The following is a 25856-nucleotide window of genomic DNA, read 5'->3' as shown; positions in this document are numbered from 1 at the left end:
ATCATCTAGATGTGCTCACTGTATGCTCCGTTATTTATATGCAAGGCCCGGGTGACTGGAAGTGCAGTTGTCAGGCATTTTAATAAACTGGACAGCCATTTGTTTCTGCACGACAAGGCATCTTTACACAGGAGCAATCAGGAGAAAACAGGAAACAGCCAAGCACTCTGCACTGCAACACGCCACCTTAACAGCTAACCAGCATTACTCAACTGCTACACAACTGCGCCTAGTGCACAAAAATACATAAGAGAAGAGATTAGAATTGTGTTTGGTAAACAATCCTTTAAAAAAAAAAAAAATCAAGTCTTTTCTGGATATACCCTCACAGAGTGACTCAGAAATAATGCTCTCCCAGCTCTCTGGTTGTCCTTTAACCCAGTCAAGTGGTCACCTAAAATTAAACAACACCTTGTTAATAAACCTAGGAATAATTTTGTTTCACCTGATGGCATCTTGAATCCCCTCTGTCAACAAGCCCTGTTTATTTAATCCTACATCACTAGTATCTGTCTGCTTTTTTGTCCTCGCTTATATCTCCACCATCCTAATTCAAAGTGTCATATTTCAAGTTCTTTAACAAGTTCACAGCTGTTCAAACTGCAGACTCCTCATATTCTGCTATCCATATTCAAGCCCTCTATGACATGTCCCTACTAGAAATACCTCAAAGTCTTTCCTAGTTTCTTGGAGGAACTGAACTGTTCAATATGGCTGGATGATTCTTATAGTGAGCTCCAACCATTTCTTGGCCTCAGGTTCCCACTCTCCTCTCAATGTTCCTTTGGCTTTGAGTCCAACATATTGTTATCTAGCCATATGATTTTCTGAACATGCTGTTCTGTTACACTTTAATTTGAGTAACATTTTTGAGAGTGAAATAGCCCTCTATTAAAAATCATTTAAGGATAAACAATAGTAATTCTGCATCATTTTTAATTGAGGCATTAATATAATAATCATAAGTAATAATTAAGAAATGGTGATTACGCACAAGCCTCCGTCCTCAATGCCATTCATGATATTTAATGACTCAACCATGTAGCACATCTGTGTTGTCTTGTGTTTGGGACTTCCAGGTTCACCATGGTTCTTTGCCGTAGTCCGGCTGCAGCAAAATAACCAGGGGGTGACGAACAACTTGTGTACATTGATACAGCAGGAGAGGGAGCCGTGTATTGTAGGACAGGAGTGATACTTATACATTTCACACAGCTTATCTAATTAACATAAACTCAATACAGCAGTCAACCAATAAGGAATCTCCACACTTAATGGCTCGCTGGTGTTACTTCACAAACCACTCCCTCTGGCATTTTGCCAGGCGCCATCCAGACTTGTTTACAGACTCTAACAGTTCTTCATGACCTCTAATCCCATGACTTCTTCATTATAAAGTTTATTGAAATTGGGTCCAATCATGTACATATTTTACTAAATTTATTCAATATAAATCACTTTTCTATAATTTCCTTTATATTAGAATACTTTTTAAAATTTATTTTGAGGTAGTTCTGTATTCTGAAAAATTTGTCTCCCCACAAAATTAATTTATTTAAATCTAATTGTCACATGAGACATTGAAGGTGGGCTTCTGAGAAGTGATTAGGTTTCAAGGGCTTCATCCTCACGAATGAGATAATGTCCTTAAAAAGAGACTCCAAATCAGGCTCAGTGGTGCACGCCTGTAATCCTAGTGCCTCAGGGGGCTGAGGCAGGAGGATTGCAAGTTCAAAGCCAGCCTCAGCAATAGGGACGTGTTAAGTAACTCAGTGAGGTCTTGTCTCTAAACAAAACACAAAAAAAATAGGGCTGGAGATGTGGCTCAGGGTCAAGTGTTCCTGAGTTCATTCCCCAGTACTCCCTCCCACCAAAAAAAAAAAAAAGAGACTCCAGAGAGGTAGACAGTACCTTCCACCATATGGGGACACAGTGAGAAGAGAGGGTTGGTCCTCACCAGACTTCCAATGTGAAGGGACCTTAATCACTTAGTCCCACCTGCTAAAATTATGAGCAATAAGTTTCTGGTTTTTTGTAACTGATCCAGCCTAAAATATTCTTTCAATAGCAGGTTAAATGAGCCATGTGAAGTAGCTTAAGTCATTTATGAACTTAATTTCAGAATAGTTATAGCAAGTCTGAAAAATATTCATTGCATAAATGAGGCATTTTAACTGATGAGGACAAAAGCCACAAAGGAAGGGAATGTGGGAGGAGGTGAATAGGAAGAGAATAAACTCAGTGTGTCGTACCTTCATCATGCTTACAATAGGCAACCACCTGAAGCATGGCCAAACCAGGGAAGGACAGAAGATTGAGCCAAGTTTGGCATTTACATGATACAATTATGTATCAAATTGGCTACACTATATTCCTAACCTGAAATATAATCTAGGTGTTTCTGTGATGATATATATAGACTTCATCAACATGTACAATCAGTTGACTTTAGTAAAAGGAGATTGCACGGTGTAATATGGGCAGGGCTAATCTAATCAGTTGATGTGATTTAGCAGCATAGATTTCCCCAAGGAAGATATTCTACCTAGGCATGGAACAGTCTCTCCCACCCAAGAGTTGTAAAGCTGTACTTCCTGACAATCTTCCCTGTCTTATGTAGAGCAACACTTTCACCTGCAAAAGCCAGTCTTTGCACTAATTCTTTCTCTATATATCTTATTGATTCTGTTCCTCTTGCAGATGCCTAGCTTATGCACATTTCTAACCAATAAAATAAGAAGGTTTCCATCACTAACATTAAGAACACTGTTGAACTTGAAAAGTTCAAGCATTTCCCATATTCTCATCTCGAGGACATAAAGATGACTTCCACTTAATAAAATTTAGGAAGATAGGAAGAAAACTATATAGAAAATATATTTTCATCCAGTGGACTGGCATCAGACTCATTCAAAACACGAAGGGTCCCATTGTGTCAGGCTCCTGTTGGTTTACTTCAGCTTTCCTCTCACTTCTCAACTTGTAGGAAAATGCTGTGAACTTGCAGGGGCCTGCAGAAAATGTTCTGTATGGCCCAAAAGAAGCAAGTCAAAGAAAGAGGGGCACCAGGTAAGTTTAAAGCCTGAGAAGAAGTTAGGATGGGACTCCAACTACAGAGTAAATCAACCACTGAAAGCATTTTGAGAAAAAGAATGATCCAATCTAATTTAAAGTTAAAATCCCATGGGCTGATATGTGGACTGGGAAAGGGATTTGCAAAGGGCAAGTTGAGAATCTGGGAGGCCTGCCGAGGTTACTATAGCACTCTAGGTGAGATGACCTTTCAGGAGTAAATCCTTACAAAATAATCAGCAGCAGCACATTTTAATTTACAAGGATGCTCTTCTTGAGATTATATATACGGAAGGATCGGCAAGGCCCCCAAAGCCAAGATTCATTTGTTACAATCCTTTCATCTAAGGTCATCAGACTTGTCTCCTGAGTTATCTATTACCTAAGCATAGATCAAAGTTCACTGTTCTGCTTTGTTCCTTGGTGGCTGAATCATAGTGCTGTATCACCTCAGAGGGCACATTTGACCTGGCTGTCCAGTGGTGGGCCATCATCAAGGAAAAGCAGTGATATTCAAGAAGGAAAGGATGGAGGAAAAATAGACAGGCATGTGTTCTTCAGGTTCTCTCCTGCTGCTTGTTCTAGGGCCTCTATTGAAATCAATCATAATATCACCAAGATATTTGGAGTAAATGCCTCATCCTTGGGCTGAGGACTCTTGGTTTACTCCTGCTTTCACTCTTAGCTTATCAGATAAATCTGTGAAGTTGCAGCTTCTTGAAAAAAAAATTCTGTATAGCTAAAACATTTTTTTCTGCCTTTGTTTGTCCTTTTTCCTAGTCACAGAGCAAGAAATTGGTAGGACAAGGGGCCATGCTCATCCAGATCCCAATATCCCCATTCTGAGCTATGGTCTTGCTATACATCTCTCCACAATTGACTTCTAAAATACTTCTAAGTCCCCTTGTAAGGTCTGCATCAATAAGTACAGGTCTTTCGGGGAGGGTGATCATGATGAAGATGGAGATGGGTAGTATCAACTAGAATGTCCACATATGCACATACTGAGATTAGAGTATAAAATAACTGTAGAGGGTGTAAAGTGAAGTCATGCAGCTGCAGGCTGGGAGTGGCAGCTGGTCCTCCAGCACTAAAATAAGTAACCAAGAAACTCCATGGAGACTAAGTATCTTCCTTGTGAATCTTGTGTTCCAAGTCATTGTGAAGATATGTCAAAGTAAGGTGATCAAACACATATTATTTTGACATTTGTTTATCTGATTTATAACTGTTAAGTGCTTAGGTGAATGACTTGTAGACCTCAGTTTTCACTCTTACCCCGTGTGGCACAGATGTCAGGTATCCACAGTTCTTGTTCGTGATCTTCACGTTGGTGACCTTTATCTTTTGGCTTTGAGAGTATGGTAACAACAGTTTCTCTCACCAGTTCATCCCTTATTGGTTTTCCTGAACTCCAATTTTTTGCAATTCCTCCTCACATTGCACTTTTCTCAACTTACCAGCATCACTAATGCCAGGTTCGTCATAGACACAAAGAAAAGAGGCCAGAAGTTGAAAACATGGCAATGCAGACTGACTATAGGACAGTAATTTGAATTTAGTTGTAAACACTGTGTGAAGTGTCAATCAATGTACTAGCTTTTCTTTATTTAAAGAACAGAGACAACTAGTTGTCTGGCTCTTTCTCTCTATATATTTAACCCTGTGATGGGAAGACGCTTCCATTTGGGGTTTTCTCCAAGGCGCCTATCCAATCTGTGCTGTTGCTGACTTTTTTCTACTTTTTAAAATTTCTCTTTAATTAGTTATATATAACAGTAGAATGCACTTTGATACATTATATATAATAGAGTATAATTTCTCATTCTTCTGGTTATACATGAAGTAGAATCCTACCAATCATATAGTTATATATGTACGTAGGGTAAAAAAATAATATCTGATTCATTCTACATTCCTTTCTTCCCCATATCCCTTTCCTTCCTTCACTCCCCTCTACAAAATCTAAAGTAACACTATTCTTCCTTATCCCCACTCTCCAGTTGTCAATTAGCATTGGCAAATCAGAGAAAACATTTGGCTTTAGATTTTGAGGGGATTGGCTTATTTTGTTTAGCATATTCTCCAGCTCTGTCTATTTACCAGCAAATACCGTCATTTCATTCTTTTTCAAGGCTGAGTAATGTTCTCATCATAAATATATATACATACATATTTTTTACCTTTATTTATTTTATTTATTTTTTATGTGGTTGTCAGGATCCAACCCAGAACCTCACATGTGCTAGGTGAGTGTTGTACCATCAAGCCACAACCCCAGCCCCCATACCACATTTTTTAAGCCATTCATCTGTTGAAAGGCACCTAGGTTGGTGAATTGAGCTACTATAAACATTGATGTGGCGGCATCACTGTAATATGTTAATTTAAGTGCTTTGGATATAAACCAAAGAGTGGAATAGCTGGGTCAAATGGTAGTTTTATTCCAAGTTTTATGAGGACTCTCCATACCACTTTCCATAGTGGTTGCACAAATTTGCAATCCAACCAACAATGTATGAGTGTACCTTTTCCCCCACATCCTCTCCAACATTTATTGTTGTTTGTATTCTTGATAATGGCCATTCTGATTGGGATGAGATGAATCTTAGAGTAGTTTGGATTTGCAAATCTCTAAGTGCTGAAGATGTTGAACATGATGCTGGAATCTGATGTATAAATATCTAAATTCTAAAAATTGTTTTTCTCCTGAAGGGATGAAGCAGTCAGAATCCCTTAGGTCATTCTAGCCTATCAAAATAAAGCCCACCTACCTTCTCTACCTACTTTCTATTTCCATGCCTAGTCTTCAAAGGGCAAAATTCAGTAACTCTTGATAATTGGCAAAAAGGATTCTCCACTTTTCTTCCCAATTGAGACTCGGAAGATCAGAAAACAAAGGACTTTTTTTTTGGCATGATTTGTTTTCCTTTTACTAAACACATGTGTACACATATAAAAATAAACAAGTCTGTCATAATATATTAAAAGTTGAGGGTTTGGGTTGGTAGCTTTAACATATATTATTTTTATTTTCTACTGCATGCCTTTTTGTCTTTTATAACTAGGAGTCATTATATTCATAATCCAATAAATTGTTTTTAAAATAAGAATGCTAATTTTGGAACATTTTAGTAAGTATCCTAGGGAGAGAAATAGAGAAAATTAACTCTAAAAAAGAGACACACCAAGAATCCTAAGAAGATAAACAGCCTTGTTTTGTTATTTTGACATAGAAAATTAAAAAGTGCTATTATAGTTTTTAGCAACTCTATAAGACTGAATCATTTAGTTGTAACTCATTTCAAGATTACATCTTGAAAAATGCAAAAGTTTTTCAAATTGCTATAGTTTAGATTTGGTTTGTCCCCAGTGGTCCATATGTTAGGAACTTGGTCCCCACTGTAGTGTTGTAGGCACCAATGGGAACCAGTGGGAAGTTCTTATGTTTTGGGAGGAAGGGCCATAGAAGAAACAGAATACATAATTCTTGTGCCACCCCTTGGTAGTTTATGTTCAAGGGCTACTATAAAAGCCTGAGCCTAAACCCATCCAGGTCTCTGACTTCCAGTATTGAGATGCAGTCTCTCATTTCCATATATGCTCCTGCCACTACCATCAATGATAATGTGATATAGCCAAGAGGGTGCTAGCCAGAATTGATCTTGATCCCCTGCCTGTCCCTTACACTTTCAAAATTATAATCTACATAAACCTCTATACAAAGTCAGCCACTTTTGGCATTTTGTTGTAACAATGAAAAGATGAGAATATTCATATATTATCAGAATAATGGGTGTTTAGAGAGTTTGTAAGGTATTTGTCATTAATTAATTTATTATATTATACAAATATTTATTAAGTGTCCATTGAGTACCAGACATTATTTGTGATGTGTTAGATGTAGTAATGGATAGGTATGTCAAGATTTTTTTTTCCTCAGAATTTATTTGAGGGTGAGAAAATAAACAAGTAAGCAGGGAAATTACCAAGATAAGTTCATAGAGTGGCATGTACAACTAAATAAAACTTTATATAGCAGATGAGGAGGAACTATTGTCCCTTGTATGATCAGAAAAGTCCTCTTTAAGAGGGGACATAAGTTGATTCCAGGATGACAAGATGGTCATTAAAGTGGAAAGAACCATTAATTCAAATTTTCAAAAAGAAATGAATTTACCTTTTTCTCAGTATCAAACTGTAAGGGGTGTGAAATTCAGATGTGAGATGGAATTTGAGTCTAACTCAGGTATGATCTTGGAGGACCCAGTATGTTTTTTTAAAAATCTTAATTTCCTAGTAGGGCAACAAAGATTCAACAAAAGACCATTGAAAATGTAGCCTGTAATTTCTAAGGCACCAAGAAAACTGCCTTTCTGATTCATATGCCATCAATCCACAAAGGGGCAGTGAGGAAAAAAGAATTTTTGTGTGTGTGTGTATATTTGTGTCTGCAGTACGAGAATGGACCTGAGTTTTAGCATTTGATCTGGGTTCCACAAGTTGTTTGATGTGATGTAATTGTTATCTCCCCGTATGGTTAATGGTTTGGATGAAAATATGACAGAAGACAGATTCTATAAGGGTACCAAATGGGTTATATACAACAATGCGAGCCAGGCTGACTTATGGATGTTATTGCCCCAGGAGTGGATTTATTTCCAGCGTTATGCTCAACCTTCATGCACAAATAAATGAAATGGATCAATTAACTATTTCATTGACATTTTTCTTTTTATACAGGGCTGTGAATCAGATCACTACTCCTTCACAGATTTTCCCTAGGAGCTGCATTGGAATTGAAGAAGGGTTATTTTAGCAGATGCATGCATAACTCCTTCACACTTACAGCTTTAGATGAAATGATAAAGGAGTGTGCTGTTTGCTATTTTCTTCTGATTTTGCCTTGGTGCTCTCTTTTATTTCTACTTTGTAACTGTAGGCAAGACTTGATCAATGGGTATAATAACGGATTTCAGTAGTTTAAGAAAATAATGTAAGCTAATGGGAATAAAACTGACCATTTTTCATTTTCATAAGTCCTGAAATACATTTAGAATATTACTCCATTGGCCCCATGGACAGGGACAGTTTCTAGATTAACAGCTGCTCTGCTTGCTAAGAAAATATTTGTAAAAATTACAGTGAATTTCATGCATTGACACATCATCTTTTAGGTTAGGCATATCCAATATGTACAATTTTTTATTTAAAGGCAGACAAATTTGAAAAGGACTAATTATTTCCTGCCTTATCACTTGATGACACAGTATCACTGGTCGTCTTTAAATGACAAGAAATTCCCTTAAAAAAATACTACCACTTTGAAGCAACAGTTTAAAATCAAATCAAATCAATTCTATGAGATTATGACTTTCAAAGGTAAAAAGAGAATGCTACTAGGGCTATTGCAAGAACAATCATCTCACCTAAAGGTGTGAAACAATCACATAACTTAAAAAAGAAAATGGCATTACATGGACTTCAGAGACCATTAACTACATGTCCCTTAGAAATCCATGACAAGAAATGACAATAAAACTGCAACATGTGAGAAATTATGAAACAATTAGCCTCTTTTTTTTTTTTCATCACTGAAGATCTTTATGAGAAACTACAAAGAACAATAGGCAACCGACTATGTTCCTGGCTGTATTGGAATTAGGACACTTGAGGTCTGCTTCCGACTCTGCCAGCAATTAATTGTGTGACCTTGAGCTTGTCATTTAATCTCTCTGTACTATATGTACAATAGTTTACTCATGTATGAAACAAAATTTTTCGAGTAGATGATATTCAAGGTTTCTTTCATTTCTTTCTGAATACAAAGAGGGTCATAGAAGAGTATCCAGTGAGCAGTGACTTATTGGTAATACAAAAAAAAATAGGAAAAAATAAGAGAAAGAGAGAGAGAGTACCAAAGTTTAGGCAAAACCCAAAAATTCTATCCCAATAACTATCTCTCTGGGGATTCTCTTAATCTGGCAAGTGAGGTTGGCTAATGAGTATGGTGTATTGCTGTTTTCTCCTAAAACGCTCATTTATTAAATGTAAAGAAAAATGTCTCTTAGCTTAAAGTAAAATCACTTTTGCCTAAAAGTTACAACACTTGTATTAGCCAACAAGGGCTTCCATGACAAAATATCAAACAGTGTCTTAAACAGCAGACATTATGTCTCTGTAAGATAGAAGTCCAAGTTCAAGAGGTTGGCAGACTTGGATTCTGGAAGAATCTTTCCTTGGGTTACAGGAATCTTTCACTGGGTTCTCTTATAGCCTTTACTCTATGCATAGTAAACTTAAAGTAAGAAAAATGAAAAGAACTAAAACAAAACAAAACAAATCAAAAAATCTATAATAGATAATGCAGTCCTAAAATTAGTCCCTTATTGCATACCTCATTTGCATGTCATGATATTTGGGGAAGCTTGCCACTGTAGTGCCATGAAAATGTCCAAGGAGCAAACCTTTTTCTTTGCAGCAATAGTTTCTGTGTCTGGGGGCCATTCTGGTCCTGTGTCTCTCAAAGTTTTTTAGGCATGGTATAATCATTCTGCTCCAGCAATGACTCTTGAGTTTAGGCTTTCCCTGAGCTTGAATGCTCTTCTTTGTTGTATTGTTCTGTGAGAAGCAACAGGTTTTAACTGTGTGTACATCAACTAGAGCACTCTCCACCCTTCATCTGGATATGTGGCTTTAGGTCCTTAGTGTGCACATGGTGGTCTCGCCAGCTTCACAACAATATGTCACAAACCGTGATGAACAGTCTTAGTCCAAAGAGGTTCAAAAGAAAGCTCTAATCAGTGTGTTCTCAAGCCACTTGAGAAAAACCTCTAGTTTGCACACACTTTTGATAAATCTGCTCTGGAATACAGGGAATTTCTTTTGTCTGGCAGACAGTGTTGTTTGTGTTAAAAGGCAAGCTGCATACAGCTTTTCAGCTTTTTAGAGTAGCACAGTATCTTGTTTCCAAATCTGTACAACAATATCAAAGCAATCCATCTTTCTGAATACAAAGAGGGTCATAGAAGAGTGTCCAGTTAGCAGTGCCTTATTGGTAATACAAAAAAAAAAATAGGAAAAGAGAGAGAGAGAGAGAGAGAACCAAAGTTCAGGCAAAACCCACAAATTCTATCCCAATAACTATCTCTCTGGGGATTCTCTTAATCTGGCAAGTGAGGTTGGCTAATGAGTAATTATATTTCCAATTTCATACTATCATTATAATTTACACATCAACTGTGACCCACATTATGTAAATTGCCCTTGAAACATGTCCAATGTGAAATTTTTAAAAAAATGTATAACATTGTCCACAAGCTGTGAATTAATGTGGCAACTCACAGATTTTGTATTTGTAAATTATGCCTAGTCTGTTCCGCATTGAGTCCTAAGACGCATAGGCAGTGGATAAGACCATCGAGTCTCAATTTGGATAGTTTGTGTTCAAATAGGGCAACCTAGCTTAAACACTTGGGCCATGGAGCTTTGTCAGATAATATGGCTTCTTAGACTCAGTTTTCTTATCAGTAAAAATGGAAGTAATAACTTCTGCAACAAAAGATTGTTGTCATTGGGATCAAGTAAAAAGTTAGATATAAATCTCTTAGTTTAGTTCCTCGTGCGGAAAAAGGATGCAATAAATATTTGTTATAATCACAACTTTTCTGTAATGGGTTGTTGCTGTGTTCTATGCTAGGGAATCTGGATATATATATTAAGAAATTGCTACAAAGTAAACATTAAATAAAAGGTCCAAAAAGGTCACCTAAAGATATAGTTTAAGTGATGGAAACTATATAATTCAAATGACAGAAATATACAGGAAAACATTAACAAATAAAAACAAACATTCCTGAAACATAAGACATTGCAGAGTTTTTAGACTATGTCTATAGTAATGCAAGATCCCGGACTGACATTTATTTTCATGTTGAATCATAAATCACCAGCTGATTTTAGAAAAAAGTGTGTACTTGCTATCTTAATAATAATTCCAATTATCATATGCTCTGCTTTCTCTTTTTATTCAAAATCACTGAAACAAACTAAAACCGAATGGCAATTACAACCATATCTATGTTGAGAATTACCTCAAGTAGCTTAAATGAATTAAAGACATACTCACACTCATGCAGGTTGTGTCAAGGAATTCAAAATCAAGATAAAAATTCCAATTAGTAAAATGGTGTACTGTAAAGAGAAATGTGGTTATATTTTAATTCTAGCTAGAAATACTCCACATTTATTTAAGGCTTAGACGTTGTAGCAGACACTGTTGATCACCACCACCTGCTTTTTCCCCTTCTCCCTGGTGATAAGAAGCCTTCCCACTGCAGACACTGAAAATGCTAGCTATTTGCCTTCCCAGTAACTTGCTGATGGACTACAGACATGTGATTTAAGGAGAATGAGTCCTAATCACTAATGGGTAAAGATCACCCTTATAAAAAAGCAAAGTGTGGGAGAAAAAAACACCTTCAACCTGCCTTTAGAAGTTTTTCCCTAAAGATGGGAAAACAGGAGACAAAGCAGCTATTTTAGGATCATAGAGCTAAGTTAAGGGACTTTTTAAAGAAGCCATACAGAAGCTTCTAGATTGAACAATCCTGGAAACCTTTGCATTCAAAATTACTATAATGTGAGAAAATGAAGTAAATGGACTTAAACCTCTTTTGTCAAGTATTCTGGTATTTGGAATTGATACAAGATTTCTTAAGGGTTAGAGTTATGATAACAAATGATAGCTTTCAATATACTTTACAAAAATATTAACTTTAATCATAATAATCAGCATTACATTGATTATTGAGAAATCATTTTTAAATCAATCCTATCATCGGAAGGAATAAACACATTTAAAATATTATAATATCTATTGAAACAAATTTAATATATTTCTATTTAAGAGACGAGAGAGAGAAAGAGAGAGAGAGAGAGAGAGAGAGAGAGAGAATATTTAGACCAATATTTAAACCAAATTTAACATGAGGTATTGTGAATATCAGTTAAATTAAATGTTTATTTTTGAATAAAAATATTAGAAACTCATCAGAACTTTTTTATCATTTACTTTTTATAGTATCTAAGTTAAAATCATAACTAATTTTATTTAAAAACAATGGATAAAAGCAAGGATAATTCACGTATTACACGTTAAATTGTGAGGTTGATGGAAAACAATAAAAGGTTACTCTCACATGTTTACTCCCAGAGTCTAATTTGTACAAATATTCTGGTGGGTAATTTAATAATGTTCAATATAAATGTAGAAATGGAATGTTTGTGTTTTTTTTCATATGTGCGAGTGTGTTAGGGAATGTTATTTCTGCAGTTTTTCCTATAAGTGTATCTATGCATGCAGTATGTTCAGGGAGAAAAAAACATTCTGAAAGAATAATCACCAATTCTTAATGTTGGTTTTAATTGGGATAGGTTATTATGGAAAGGTGGAAAACTTTACTTTTTATTTTTACATGCCTTTATTATTTAAGTTCTTGATCTTTAAGTTATATTAATGGTGCATATTTTTAATATTTAAAATAAAAACACAAAAATATAGCAAGTATTTATTTAGATCATGCCAAACTGTGTTATTAAAACTCGGGTTTTTTTTTTTGTTTGTTTGTTTTTGTTTTGTTTTTTAGTACTGGGGACTGAACTCAGGGGCATTCAACAACTGAACCACACACTTAGCCCTATTTTTTTTTTTTTTTTGTATTTTATTTAGAGACAGGGTCTCACTGAATTGCTTAACACCTTGCTTTTGCTGAGGTTAGCTTTGAACTTGTGATCCTCCTGCCTTAGCCTCCAAAGCCACTGGGATTACAGGCTTGTGCCACTGTGCCCAAGATTATTAAAACTCTGAAGAGACTAACTGGTTGCTGCATTTATGTGTGGAAATTTACAATGGGTCCTGATATAAAACATTAGCAAGTAGTAGCTACAGTGGTTACAGAGAACACTCTATATAAGTATGTTGGTCCTTGCAAAAGTACAGAATAATATTTGGCTTCATGTACTCAAAAACATGGCAGACCAGGTACTTTGTTTTGAACCATTTAATGAATTTATAGTATTCGGCCAAACAGAATTAATCATAATAAAACATAATTTTAGTTTATTAGTTCCTAAAATCTTTCTTTTCTCAAGAACCAGTTGAGAGTGTCTATCTGTGGATGTTCAAATCAATTCATTAACATTGATGGAGTCAAAATATCCAGTACTTCCTTTGTAAACATGTAGCTAAGTCTTTTGTAGTAACTACTTTGTTCTGCTCTTCTCATGTTTATTTCAATACCCAGTTTCCTCTCAAATGATTTCAAATAAAGAAAACTTTACAAGTAGTCAGAGCAAGATAGACTCTAAAATATTCTAAAAAATATCTCTTCATGGACATACATGAAGAGTTTTAACAGCTATCAGTGCACAGAGGTGCCTTCACAAGAGCAAAGAAAGCCAAATGAAACACCACAATGCCTAGTTTTACTATTATAAAAGGAAAAGTGAAGATGGCCAGAAAGTGTGAGTTATGGGTTCCAACTATCCCCCAAATTCAAGCAGTATGCAGAGGGATGGACACTGGAGGAAGAAGAGAGAATTAAGTCTAAGTCTTAGAATTCAATCCAAGACCAGGCCTGCTACAGTGAACCCAAGTCATGGGTAAAGCCACCTGACCCCTACAATCAGGCTAATACCTTCAAACTGAGTTACTGGAACTCTGTCAGCCAAATAACAAAGATAATGCCTCCATCTCTCTCCTCCAAATTCAAGCAGCAGAGGAGAAGGGCATGACATCTCTTATTGGACTGTCTTGGAATTCAGAGTTAGACCCACTATGGTGAGACATAAAACCAGACAGAAAGAAAAGGCCTCATACATGGGTCTGAGCTGACAGATGGAGCCTCTAGACCTGCCTTGGAATCAGTCAGAGAATTGCACACTAGTAACATTTCATAATTCAAAATGCTTTTAGTCCATTTCCAAGACTTCCATAGTCTTAAAGTTTTCATCATTGCCCGAAAGTGTAAGTTCAAAGTCTCCTATGAGACTCAAGGCAAACTCTCAGTACAAGCCCCTGTAAAAGTCAAAACCAGGTTACATATATCCAATATATGGAGGCCCAAGGTAAACATTTTCATTCCAAATGAGAGGATTAGAAAGAAGGGATGTGGCCACAGCAAGACCAAAACACATTCAGACAAATGGGTCTCATAACTCCACCTGTAACTCTACAGAAAGCATAGAGAACACATGCAAGTGAGATGTATTTCCAAAGCGCTAAGCAGGTGTGCTGTTTTGATCTTGTTGACTGACTGCATGTGAAATCTCTTTTAGCCTGGCTTCTTCCACAGCCAACAGGTTTTCTCAGCAGAAAATCAATGTTAGTGCCATCTATTAATACTTGGGGTCTCCTTTCCTGCTTTGGATTCACCTTCACAGCTTCATGCACTGTCACCTCAGAGGCTGCCTACAGATACTCCAACCCTGCTACATTTTGCCTGGCCTCACAGGTCATTTTTGAAATCTTAGTAGAAGCTTCCATGGCCATTTAATTTTAGCATCCTGTATTCACATGGAGCCAGCACCAATTTAATGATGTCAAGGTCTTCTGCCAGGATGCTTAATACCTGGGTCCCCTGAAATTATGGCTATAGTTGCTTCTGAGTTCCTGTGTGGCTCAGACTGGTTAAAAAAAAAAAAACTTTTTTGGTCCCCCTGTGCAACCAGGGTGCCCCCATGATCTCTTACCAAAGGAATTTTCCCTTCAAGATCCTTGAGCTGTAATGGGTTTGATTTTGCAATTTTCTGAGATCCCTTCAAACCATCTTTTCTAGTGTCTTTGTGCAAAGTACTCAGCATTTCTTTAGTAGCTGTAATCTATTCAATAAGCACAACTACCTCAGTGTCAGCTTTTTGTGAATATTCTGGCCAAATTTTAAGTTTTTAAAATCCTTTAACTCTGTTTTTTTCTCCTGCTTCTTATAGTAAACCTGGACAAAAGCTGTCAGAAATATCCATGCTACTGACTTGCTGAGTTGCCATAACATTTCTTTCACCCGATTAATTAGTAAAAATCACCTCTAAATTAAGCCTCAATCTAAGTCTCAGGACATGAACAAAATACAAACAAGTACTTTGACAGAATACAACATGTATGGCCTCTAGTTGAATGTCAACAGAGTTATCATTTCACTCTGAAACTTCACGAGTATAGTACACATTCACGAGTATAGTACACATTCTCACCACAAAGTACAAACATTCAGGTTTTCTTAGCTCCCACTAGAATCACCCATTAAGCTCTTCTTAAATATTCTAAAGCTTTTCCAGCCTGCAATTATAAACTTCCCCAAATTACTACCACTAGCCACTTTCAAAGTCTTTTGAACCACCTGGTCAGGTTCATCAAATCAATGAATCCACTCTCAGTATCAATTTCCATTTTAGTTACATTTTTGTCACTGTGACCCGAATACCTGACAAGTAAAACCCAGAGGAGGAGTAAAAGTTTGTTTTTGTTCATAGTTTCAGAAGTTCAGTTCATAGATGGTTGATTCCATTGTTTTGGATTCAAGGTGTGGCAGAACATCATGGAGGAAAACCATGGTAAAGAAAAACTGCTTCACTCGTGGCAACAAGGAAGAAAGTGAGGGGAAAGAGGGAAAGAAACGGGGAACCATGGGAAGAACAAACACTTCTGGGGTAGACATAAGTAACCCACTTTCTCTAGCCACGCCCTATCTGCCTACAGCTACTACCCAGCCCATTGAAACTAGAATGAACCAATCAGGTTACAGCTCTCACAATCTAATCATTTGATTATAAATATTTTGACATTAATAAAAGCTTTTGGGCGATGACACCTCATATTTAAACTATAACAGAAAGCATCATTGTCAATCTTAGAGTGGAATATTCCACTCTATATACAGAGATTACCTCTTTCTTACGTACATATATGAGTATACCACAGTGAATCTCACCACAAAGTACAACCAGAAAACATTAATTTAAAAAAATATCTAATTATGAGTAAATGGCCGAAAGATCAGTAAGAGGAAGAGAACAAGGACTGTGGGGAGGGAAGGACAAGGAAAGCTACTGGGGACCGAATTAGAACAAGATATATTTCATTATTTTACAATTATTTCAAATGGATTCTACTGTCATGTATAATTTAAAAGAACTCACACAAACAATAAAAATAATAAAAGTGTAAAAAGATAAAGTATAATGACAGTCTATAGGCTCAGAGCCATGGTCTCTTACATCACCTTCTTTTAGGTTCTTCCTGATATGCACCACCAAAATCTTTGTATTTATCATCTCTCTTTTCACAATCACAATGAACCTTCATAAGGGCAGGGATCACTGTGACTTCAACACCTTGAAAATGACCTGACACATAGACATTCAAGAAAAAAAAAAAATACACATGTCCCCGAAGCTGTAAGATTCAGGTTCAACCTTAGTTAGTATCAAACTTGGTAGCCAAGGGACTGTATTCATCACCCACCCCCAAATCATGCAGCATAACTATCCAAAGGCCAGTGTTACCAGATGAAACCTCTATACCTGCCCCTAACACCAAGCAGTGACCTAAGCACAGATGGGATGAATACAGGTTTTGGCCTATATCACTGCCAACTGAGCTATGTGACTGGATTTACACCTGACACTGTGTAGGCTTTTGTGTCTATAAGATGTACATATGACCCAGATTTGTGTCAAGCTTGGTGACCAATGGACTGTCCTCAACAAAAATATACTAATATCAAACAGTTGCAAATTGAGTAAGACTGAGAATAGAATTGGAAATAAGTATAAGATTTTGACTTAAAACTCAGTGCCAGATGGTGAAACCTAACAGCAGATAGAAACTAATATCTAATCCCCAGATCCAAAGCCATGGGTAGAGCCTCTGAAACAATCCCAGTGCCTGGTGGAGACAGACAGTACCAGTCTATCAAACTTTTATTTTATGCAGCATCACAAGTGAATGATTCTATTGGTCTTAGTTCACAAGTCTACCTCAGCAGTTAACAGTCTATAACACTGTGTAACTGGGAGAGGTTTAAGAGTATGGACTACAATTTTCTGTCCTACCCTAGCATATGCTTTCCAACATGTCACTGGGGATTTGGGATATACCTCGACTTGAACTAGGATCTGAAACAATGACAACATGCCAACATTGAGCATGCAGCAAACTTTGATCTAAAATGCCATTTAATGTTAAAACACTGAAAGTAACTACAGACTCAGTAGAATTAAGCAGCCTGATTAGAATTTCTGGAAAGACAGTAATAAACAAAGACAGATCATGAAGACTGAATTAAATATAATTAAATTAAATATAATTAAACATATAATATGATGTTGTATGCCAAACACTAAGAGCTTTCAGGAAAACATACCCTTATCTAATGGGTTTAAATAAGACACCAACACTGACAAGATAAAAACCAGTATGGACTAATTTTCAGATAATTTAAAATAGGTATTCTAAGAAAACTCATTGGGTTTGAAGAAATCCAGAGAAACATTCAAATCTCTAACAGAGAAGTTTAACAAAGAGAAAGAACAATTTTAAAATATGAACAAAAATCCTCAAGTTTAAAAATATACTAAGTGAAATTAAGAACACAATAGAAGACATCCATTGCAGAATGCCTTCCATTTAGAAGGATGAATTAGTGTACTGAAGGACATTATTGGAAAATGCACAAATAGAAGAGAACAAAGAAAGAATGAAGGGAAATGAAGAAATCTGAGGAGAGTTTTAGGACAGCATTAGAAGAATAGTCATTTATGTTACTGGTGCTCAAGTGGGACTTTAGAATTTCAAAAAGGGCACAAAGCTTAACAGAGAGGCTTCCCAAATCTAAGTAAGTATACACATATCTAGATACAGCAATATCAAATGTCATCAGTCATAATTAACTCAACTGCATCTATCCCCAGTCATAGTATAGTCAAGCTTTCTAAAGTGCAAGAAAAAGAAGTCACCATGGAAGCAAGAGAAAAGGAACAAATAACACATGAGAGTGTCCCAATTCACGTGAAAACAGAATTCTCATCAGAAACTTTATAAACCAGAAGACTAGGCATCAGATTTTCACAATGCTAAAAGAAAAACACTGCCAACCAAGAATACTATACTCATCAAAGTAATACATTAGAAATGTAGGAAAGGCCAAACATTGGCTAAGAATTTACTAGATCTGTCTTCCAAACAAGGTTAAAGGAGATTTTCAAACTTTAAGTAGAAAGATTCATTCATCGGTAAGAAAAAAAATATTAGAAGGTTCACTGATGAGAGTAATATGCAGACAAGTTCAGAACTCATGAAGCCTAAATTATAAAACAATTAACAATATTAATTTCATTATTTTTTTAAGAGATAAGCAATATAGGGATGGGGTTGTGGCTCAGTGGTAGAGTGGTCACCTAGCATGCTTGAGGCACTGAGCTCGATCCTCAGGAACACATAAATGTAAAATAAAGATATTGTTTCCACTTTAAAAAAACTAAAAAATAAATGTTTTATAAAATAAAGATAAACAATAGAGAAAGATATAAAATTTGAAATCAAACATTCAAAATGTAGGAAAGAGTGGAGGACATGTACAGAATTTTTATTAATATAGTCCCTCTATTCCTTTTTAATATTTTCTTATCTATACAATGATAAAAAGCTGCTATTATTTTAAAATAGCTCATTATAATCAAAGAATTATTTTTGTAAGCCTCATGGTAACCACAAAGCAAATAAGTATAATAGATAAACCAAAAATAATAATCATGGAATCAAGAGATTAAGAGAAAATCACTTAACCACAAAGAAAGACTATAGAGAAGGCGTAAAGGAAACACAATAAAACCCGAAAACAAGGGAGAAAATGTCTGCAAGACATTAGCTTTTTTAAATTACCTTAACTGTAAACGGATTACATTCTCCAAATGAAAGACATAGAGAGACTGAATAGAATAAAACATATAAGACCTAATTATATGTTACTTACAAGAAACTCACTTCACCTTTAAGGGCACACTAAAAATTCCCTGCAAAAGGAATCCAAAAGAAGACAGGAGTAGCCATGCTTCTACCAGATATTAGAGATTTTAAATCAAAAATAGTAAGGAGAGGCAAGGACTATCATTATATAATGAAAAAGGTTTCAATTCAGCAAGGGGAAATAAAAATTCTAAATATGTATGCACTTAATATTAGATTGCCCAAATATATAAAATAATATAAATAGTACAAAGGGAGTATTCTAGCTTTCCATCACTGTAGCAAAAACCTAAAATAACCAATTTATAAGAGCAAAGGTATATTTTAACCTACAGTATTAGAAGTTTTAGCCTTTCACCTATTGGTCTTGTTACTTTTAGGCCTGTGGGAAGAAAGCACATCATGGGGAGGAGTATGTGGCAGGTTAAAAACTGCTTGCCTCTTGTCCAAGAAGTAAAAGAGAGAAGTAGAGACTGGGGCCCCTCAATCCCTTTCAAAAACACAGTATACCCTAAACACATCCCATTAGGCTCTTCCTCTTGAAGATTTCACCATCTCCTGATATTATTACAGGCTGGGAACCAAGATGATAATGTTAATTTGGGGATTTACTTAGGATTCCACTTATAGTATTCTTCCTTTGTTCACCAAAGGTTCACATCTATCTCACAAAGCAAAATACATTCCACCCATTTCCATAAGTACCCAAATTATTAAATATTGTGGCATCACTCATAAGTGCAAATTCAAACCTCTTCTGAGAGTGAGGGGAACTGTTATCTGTAAGCCTCTTTTGAAATCAAAACAAAAAGTTATATACTTGGTGGAACAGGCTTCAGATAACCAATCCTATCACAAAAGGGAGGAATAAGGTAGTAACAAGGAGGAATCAGATCAGCGCAATACTGAAATTCAGGGCAAGTGTTAAATTCGATACCTTCATGTGCTGCAGTATCCAGGATTTACTGTGGTAGAGGTAGGATGTGGGCTCTCAAGAGCAGCCCTACTCCCTATGGCTTTGCTTACTTCAGCCTCCATGGCCACTGTCTTGGACCTTCTTTACGCATTCACACTAGCTTTCTTTAGCAGGTGTTAGACGTTTCTGAAAGTTCTAGCATTCTGGAGTTATCCTTTGCAGCTTCAGCTTCACTCTTACAGCTATACTAGGCTTCTCTTCATGAAGCATTGTTTGGAGGGATTCTGACCCCACAACATACTGCCTAGGTCCCCAAGCTTTCCACTGGAATCTTGCTGAAAACTACTTATACTTCCATAACTCTTACATTCTGCATAACTCCTGCATTCTGTGTGCTTGCAAAACCAGAAGCATATGAACAGTATCAAAGACTGCTGACAGTGCAAGCTGTATCTAGGCCCACTTAGATCACAGCTACAGTGGCTTTGGAAAATTTTACCAGCTGAATATGGGGAAACAAATCCCAAGGAATCTGTGGGTGCCCAGGGAGCCCGAAGATTCATTTCTCAAGTTAAAGGTCTGAAACAAATTCCACCTTTATACCTTGTAGCCTGTGATGGGTGGGATGACCTTGCAGATTCCTGAGATACCACGAAGTTATCTTTTCTACTGTCCTAGAATAGAGCACTTGGCTTTTTTAAAATCTATGCATATTTTTTGACTGCACATATACACGAACTCCTTTTCTCTCTAAGCTGAAATTTTTTTTCAGATATTTCTACTCTGCTCTTTTTGGCTCCCAATTCTCACTGTAAATTTGGCTTAAAGCAATCAATAATATCCATGCTGTTGTGTGAATGAATGCTGTGCTGTTTTAAAGTTTTCTTTACAAGATAAACTACTCTGTCACCTTTAAACTAGATAACCTATTCTGTCACAAAGTCTCAGAACTTGGAGAAAATGCAGAAAAAAAACTTCTGTGGTGTTATAAAGAGATGTTAGGTCCACTTGCCTATAGAATCTTCATTTCCTTTTTTAACCTATGCACATAAATTTTACTAGCCACATTTCACTCAGCATTTTGATCTTATGAGCCCTTACCAAAACTGCTTGTTAAACTCCACTTACATAATTCTAGGCTTTCTCTACTCCAAATTTTTCCAAACTCTACCTGCAAAAATGTTCCAAAGGATTTTTCACATCTTCAAGTATATAGTAATAAAAAAGAGCCCACCACTTGTAACAATTGTTCTGTTATTCAACTATTTGTCACTCTAACAAATACCTGAGATAATTTATAAATGTAAAGATTTATTTTGACTCATAGTTTTAGAGACATAGTTGATCTTCAGTTGGATTCATGGTATTTTAATATATCAATGCAGAGAGCACCTGTCAGATGAAAATCACTCACTTCATGGTTGGGAAGAAAATGAGTGATGAAGAAAAGAAGCAGAATTCCATAATTTTCTTCAAAAGCATATCCTCACTAGGCCCAATCTCTTAAATATGCCACCACTTTCCAACAGTGATAAAACCTGGGGAGAATGACTTTAATATATGGAATTTGGGGGGAAATTAAGGTCTAAATTATATCAGGGAGTGACAGCCTCCACTATAGCACTAAAAGAGAATGACTTTAACATCCCATTCCCAGCAACGCACAGATCATCCAGACAGAAAATTCATAAAGAAATAGGATAAATTGTACTTTAGACCAAATGAAGTTAATAGATATCTACAAAATATCATATTCGAACAGTCGCATAATTTCACATATTTCTCATCACCACGTGGGATATTTTTCAGGAAAGACGATCTAATGGGCCACAAAACAAGTCTTAAGAATTTAAGAAAAGTGAAGTCATACTGAGTTTTTTTTTTTCTTGAACAAACTGAAATCAATAACAGAAAATCTATAAACTATATACATATAGAAATTAAGAAACATACTTTTGAATAATGAATGGGTAAAATTTAAAAAATCATGAAAGAAATTTAACATGAAAATAGAGACACAAAAAACTAAGATCTCTGGGAAAAGTGAAAACATTTCTAAAAGGAAGCTTATGAAGATCAATATGTACCCAGAAAGAGCAGAAAGTTCTCAAATGAATAACCTATCACTACATCTAAAGAAACCCTAAAAACAAGAGCAAACCAAATCCAAAATTAGAAGGAAATAAATAATAAAGATAAGAACAGAAATAAAGAGCAACTAGAATATAAAAGATGTATGACATGAACAGCTATTTCTCAAAAGAAAAGAAAGAAAAAACCTGAATACAGCAGACATGCCATTAGCTAGAATAATAAAAAGAGAGGAGACTTAAATAAATAAAATTGGAGAGGAATGGGGAAACATTATGATGATTCAGCAGAAATTAACAGAATCATTAGTGGTCATTATGAACAACCATACAATATAAATCAATAACCTAGGTAAATGGACAAATCTCTGGGTTCATATGCCTTATCAAGATTGAGTCATAAGTAAAGAGAGAACCTGAGCAGTAACAACCAACAAGATTGAATCTGTAATAAAAAGTCTGCCATCAAAACCCCAGGCTAGAAGACTTCATTGCTGGGTTTTACTAAGCATTTATGAAAGAACCAATTGTAATTTATATATATATAATTTTTTTTCCAGAAAAGTGAAGAGAAAGGAATTTCTCAAACACATTCTTCAAGGCCAGCATTGACATAACAGTAAAACTGCATGAGATTACAACCAATGAAGAAAATTACCTGCTAAAATCCTTGACCCAAGATTAAAATCCTTGACAAAACGCTGTCAAGCTCGGTCCGCACCACATTAAGAAAATTATTCATGATTAAATGTCATTTATCCTGGGGATGTAAGGATGGTTCAACACATGTAAGTCAATAAACATGATATGCCACATCAATAAAAAAAGGAAAAATTATATGATCATCTTAATAGATGTGGAACAAAAAGGTATGAATAAAAGTAAACATCCCTTCACGACAAAAACACCATACAAATTAGGTATAGACAGAATGTGCCTTAACAAAATAACAGCCATATAAAATAAGCCAATAGGTAACACTGGACAAATACTGATAATATTGAGTGAATGAGAAAAAGCTGAAAACTTTCTTTCTAAGATCTGAGACAGGACAAGGATGCCCATTCTCAGTACTTTTCAACAGGCCATCTGTGAGACCTAGCCAAAGCAATCAGGCAAGAAAGAAATTAAAAGGGAAAAGGGAAAAGAAATGTTTACTGTTTGCAATTGACATGATCCATATATAATAATCATGATGTGTGTGTGTGTGTGTGTGTGTGTGTGTATATATATATATATATATATATATATATATATATATATAACAATTTTACACATATAAAAATTAAAATTTTAATTGAATAAATAAAAGTAGAATTACCATATGATCTACTAATCCCATTGCTGGGTATATGTACATATGAAGTAAAATCAATATGTGAAAGAGATAGCTATACTCCTATTTTCATTGCAGCACTAATCATAATAGCCAAGAAACAGAAACAGCATACAACCTCAGTGTCCATTAACTAATGAATGCATAAAGAAAATGTGAAACATATATACAATGCAATGCTAGCTGTGAAAGATGAAATTCCATCATTTGAAAAAATGTGGGTAGAATGTGGATGTTAAACCAAATAAGCGAGTTGCAGAAATACAAATACTGATGATCTCACTCATATGTGGAATCTAAAAATAATCTCATAGAAGTTGAAAGTAGAATCATGGTTACTAAAGATTAAGGAAAGTAAAGTGGAAGAAAGGATGGGGAGAAGTTGACCAATGGATACTACTTATAGTTAAATAGGAATAAGGAGTTCTGGTGTGCTATTGCTCAGTAGTATGACTATAAATATTAATTTATTATATATCTCAAAAACCTAGAGTAATTTTGAAATGATAAATGTTTGAGGGGTTTCATATATTTAACATGATTTAAACATTATATAATGTGTAAATGTAACAAACATCATATGGTTCCCCATTAATATGTAGAATTTATGTTTTGATGTATCCGTTAAAAGTAATTCTAATTAACAAAAATCATTACATGGAAATCCAGAGAAAATAGACATTTGATGTTGTTTTATCTTTGGATAACATTTTCCAGTTTTTGAATAAATTGTAATTTTATGAATATTGTCTACACTCCTCACAGATCTAAAGCAAGTTTCTCTGACAAACAGTTCAGAGAGTGTCTCTCCTCTTTAGCATAAAATAAATGGAAAAATATTTCAGTTCTGTAGTTTTGTTTTTTTTTTCCATCTCCAAGTCCTTAGTGAAGATCAAGTCATTGAAATGAACTAACGAATAAATGAACACATGGAAATGTAACATAACAGAGTATAAGCATCAAAAAAGTTCAGTCTTACAGTTTAAGGATCAGAATGCATGGCTAAATATTTCTTGTTATATTTTCCATTGCTTAATTAATTGCTTTAAAATTTTTTAGCCTTTTCAAGGAAGAAAATCTATCAGAAGAGGAATCCATATTGGAGCATGTATGTAAATTCCATAATTCCTCTTTCCTAAAATAAATCTATGCCTGCCCAGGATTTATGAGCTCTTTAGTCAGTATGTTTACACCATTCATGCATTAGTTTTAAAACTAGGAAATATTCTTGAAAGGATCCAAAGGATTTGTTGTTTGTTTCTGAGTCAGTTGCTAATGTTGACCTTATAGATGATTTGATTCCAGTCTTTTATCACTCATTTGAAGTGTAATGACTTTATTTAGTTACCCATTTTAATTTTATTACAATGGTACAAAGGGCCATTTTTTTTTCACTTTCACATAAACTTATATTTGCTATACATTTTTATCTATAGAAAATTACTTAACATTGTTTTTATCTTACAATAATATTTTGCTTCCCCAATCCCCACAAAAGTGGAATAAAGATTTGGAAATGTGCAATTTTTTCTCCATTAAAAATTTATTAAGTTCTATACGGGATCAGAGCAGGGCATTGAAAAAGAACAATTGAGGGGAGGGGGGATAGTAGAGGATAGGAAAGGCAGCAGAACACAACAGACACTAGTATGGCAATATGTAAATCAATGGGTGTGTAACTGATGTGATTCTGCAATCTGTATTTGGGGTAAAAATGGGAGCTCATAACCCACTTGAATCAAAGTGTGAAATATGATATATCAAGAATTATGTAATGGGGTTGGGGATGTGGCTCAAGCAGTAGCGCGCTTGCCTAGCATGCGTGCGGCCCGGGGTTTAATCCTCAACACCACATACAAACAAAGATGTTGTGTCCGCCGAAAACTAAAATAAATAAATAAATATTAAAAAAAAAAAAGAATTATGTAATGTTTTGAACAGCCAACAATAAAAAATTAAAAAAAAAAGAATTGGATTGTTTTATATGGGACAAAAAATTATAATATTCTCATGCACAAATAAACCAGTCAATATTTTCTTAAGTAGATCACTAAGCTAATGAGAATATGAAGCACACATACAATATATTTTTCCTGCTAAAATTATGGGAAAAACCATGTTAACTATCTTGCCTGCTTCACTGTATTCAATAGATTTGAAATGTCTCATTTTCTTTACCAGTTACAAGGTCTAACGGAAGCATATGAAATTGCAGTTACACTGAGAAGGGTAGGAGATTTATTTTAAATCTTGTGTGAAAGCTTGGTGCTCATTAAAGTGGAGGATTAATAACACTCTCCACTAGAGCCAAGTATAATGTGGGCAGGTGTGCAGGTGTCTGAGCTCAGCTTTGCAAATCCTCCTTCATCTTGACCTGCTGCTTCTCAGTCACTCCTGTCTTAGCCTCTTTGAGAAGAGAGT

General features: G+C 35.4%; 1 long non-coding RNA gene across 2 annotated transcripts; it reads right to left on the bottom strand.

Annotated features, from left to right (window-relative positions):
• LOC125616051 lies at window positions 1-21857 on the bottom strand. Of its 2 annotated transcripts, none has more exons than XR_007346862.1 (3): window positions 21846-21857; window positions 11362-11367; window positions 1-313 (listed from the first exon to the last, which is right to left on the bottom strand). It is a non-coding gene; the product is annotated as an uncharacterized LOC125616051 (long non-coding RNA). The 2 variants fall into 2 exon arrangements; XR_007346775.1 differs by lacking the exons at window positions 11362-11367; window positions 21846-21857 and adding exons at window positions 1958-1961; window positions 5953-5963.
• Between the last annotated feature and the right edge of the window lie 3999 nt (window positions 21858-25856).

This window comes from Marmota marmota, unplaced genomic scaffold (genome assembly GCF_001458135.2).
Source record: "Marmota marmota marmota unplaced genomic scaffold, marMar, whole genome shotgun sequence".
NCBI lineage: Eukaryota > Metazoa > Chordata > Mammalia > Rodentia > Sciuridae > Marmota > Marmota marmota.
The sequence above is the reverse complement of the archived record's forward strand: the minus strand, read 5'-3'. Positions and strand labels throughout refer to the sequence as shown.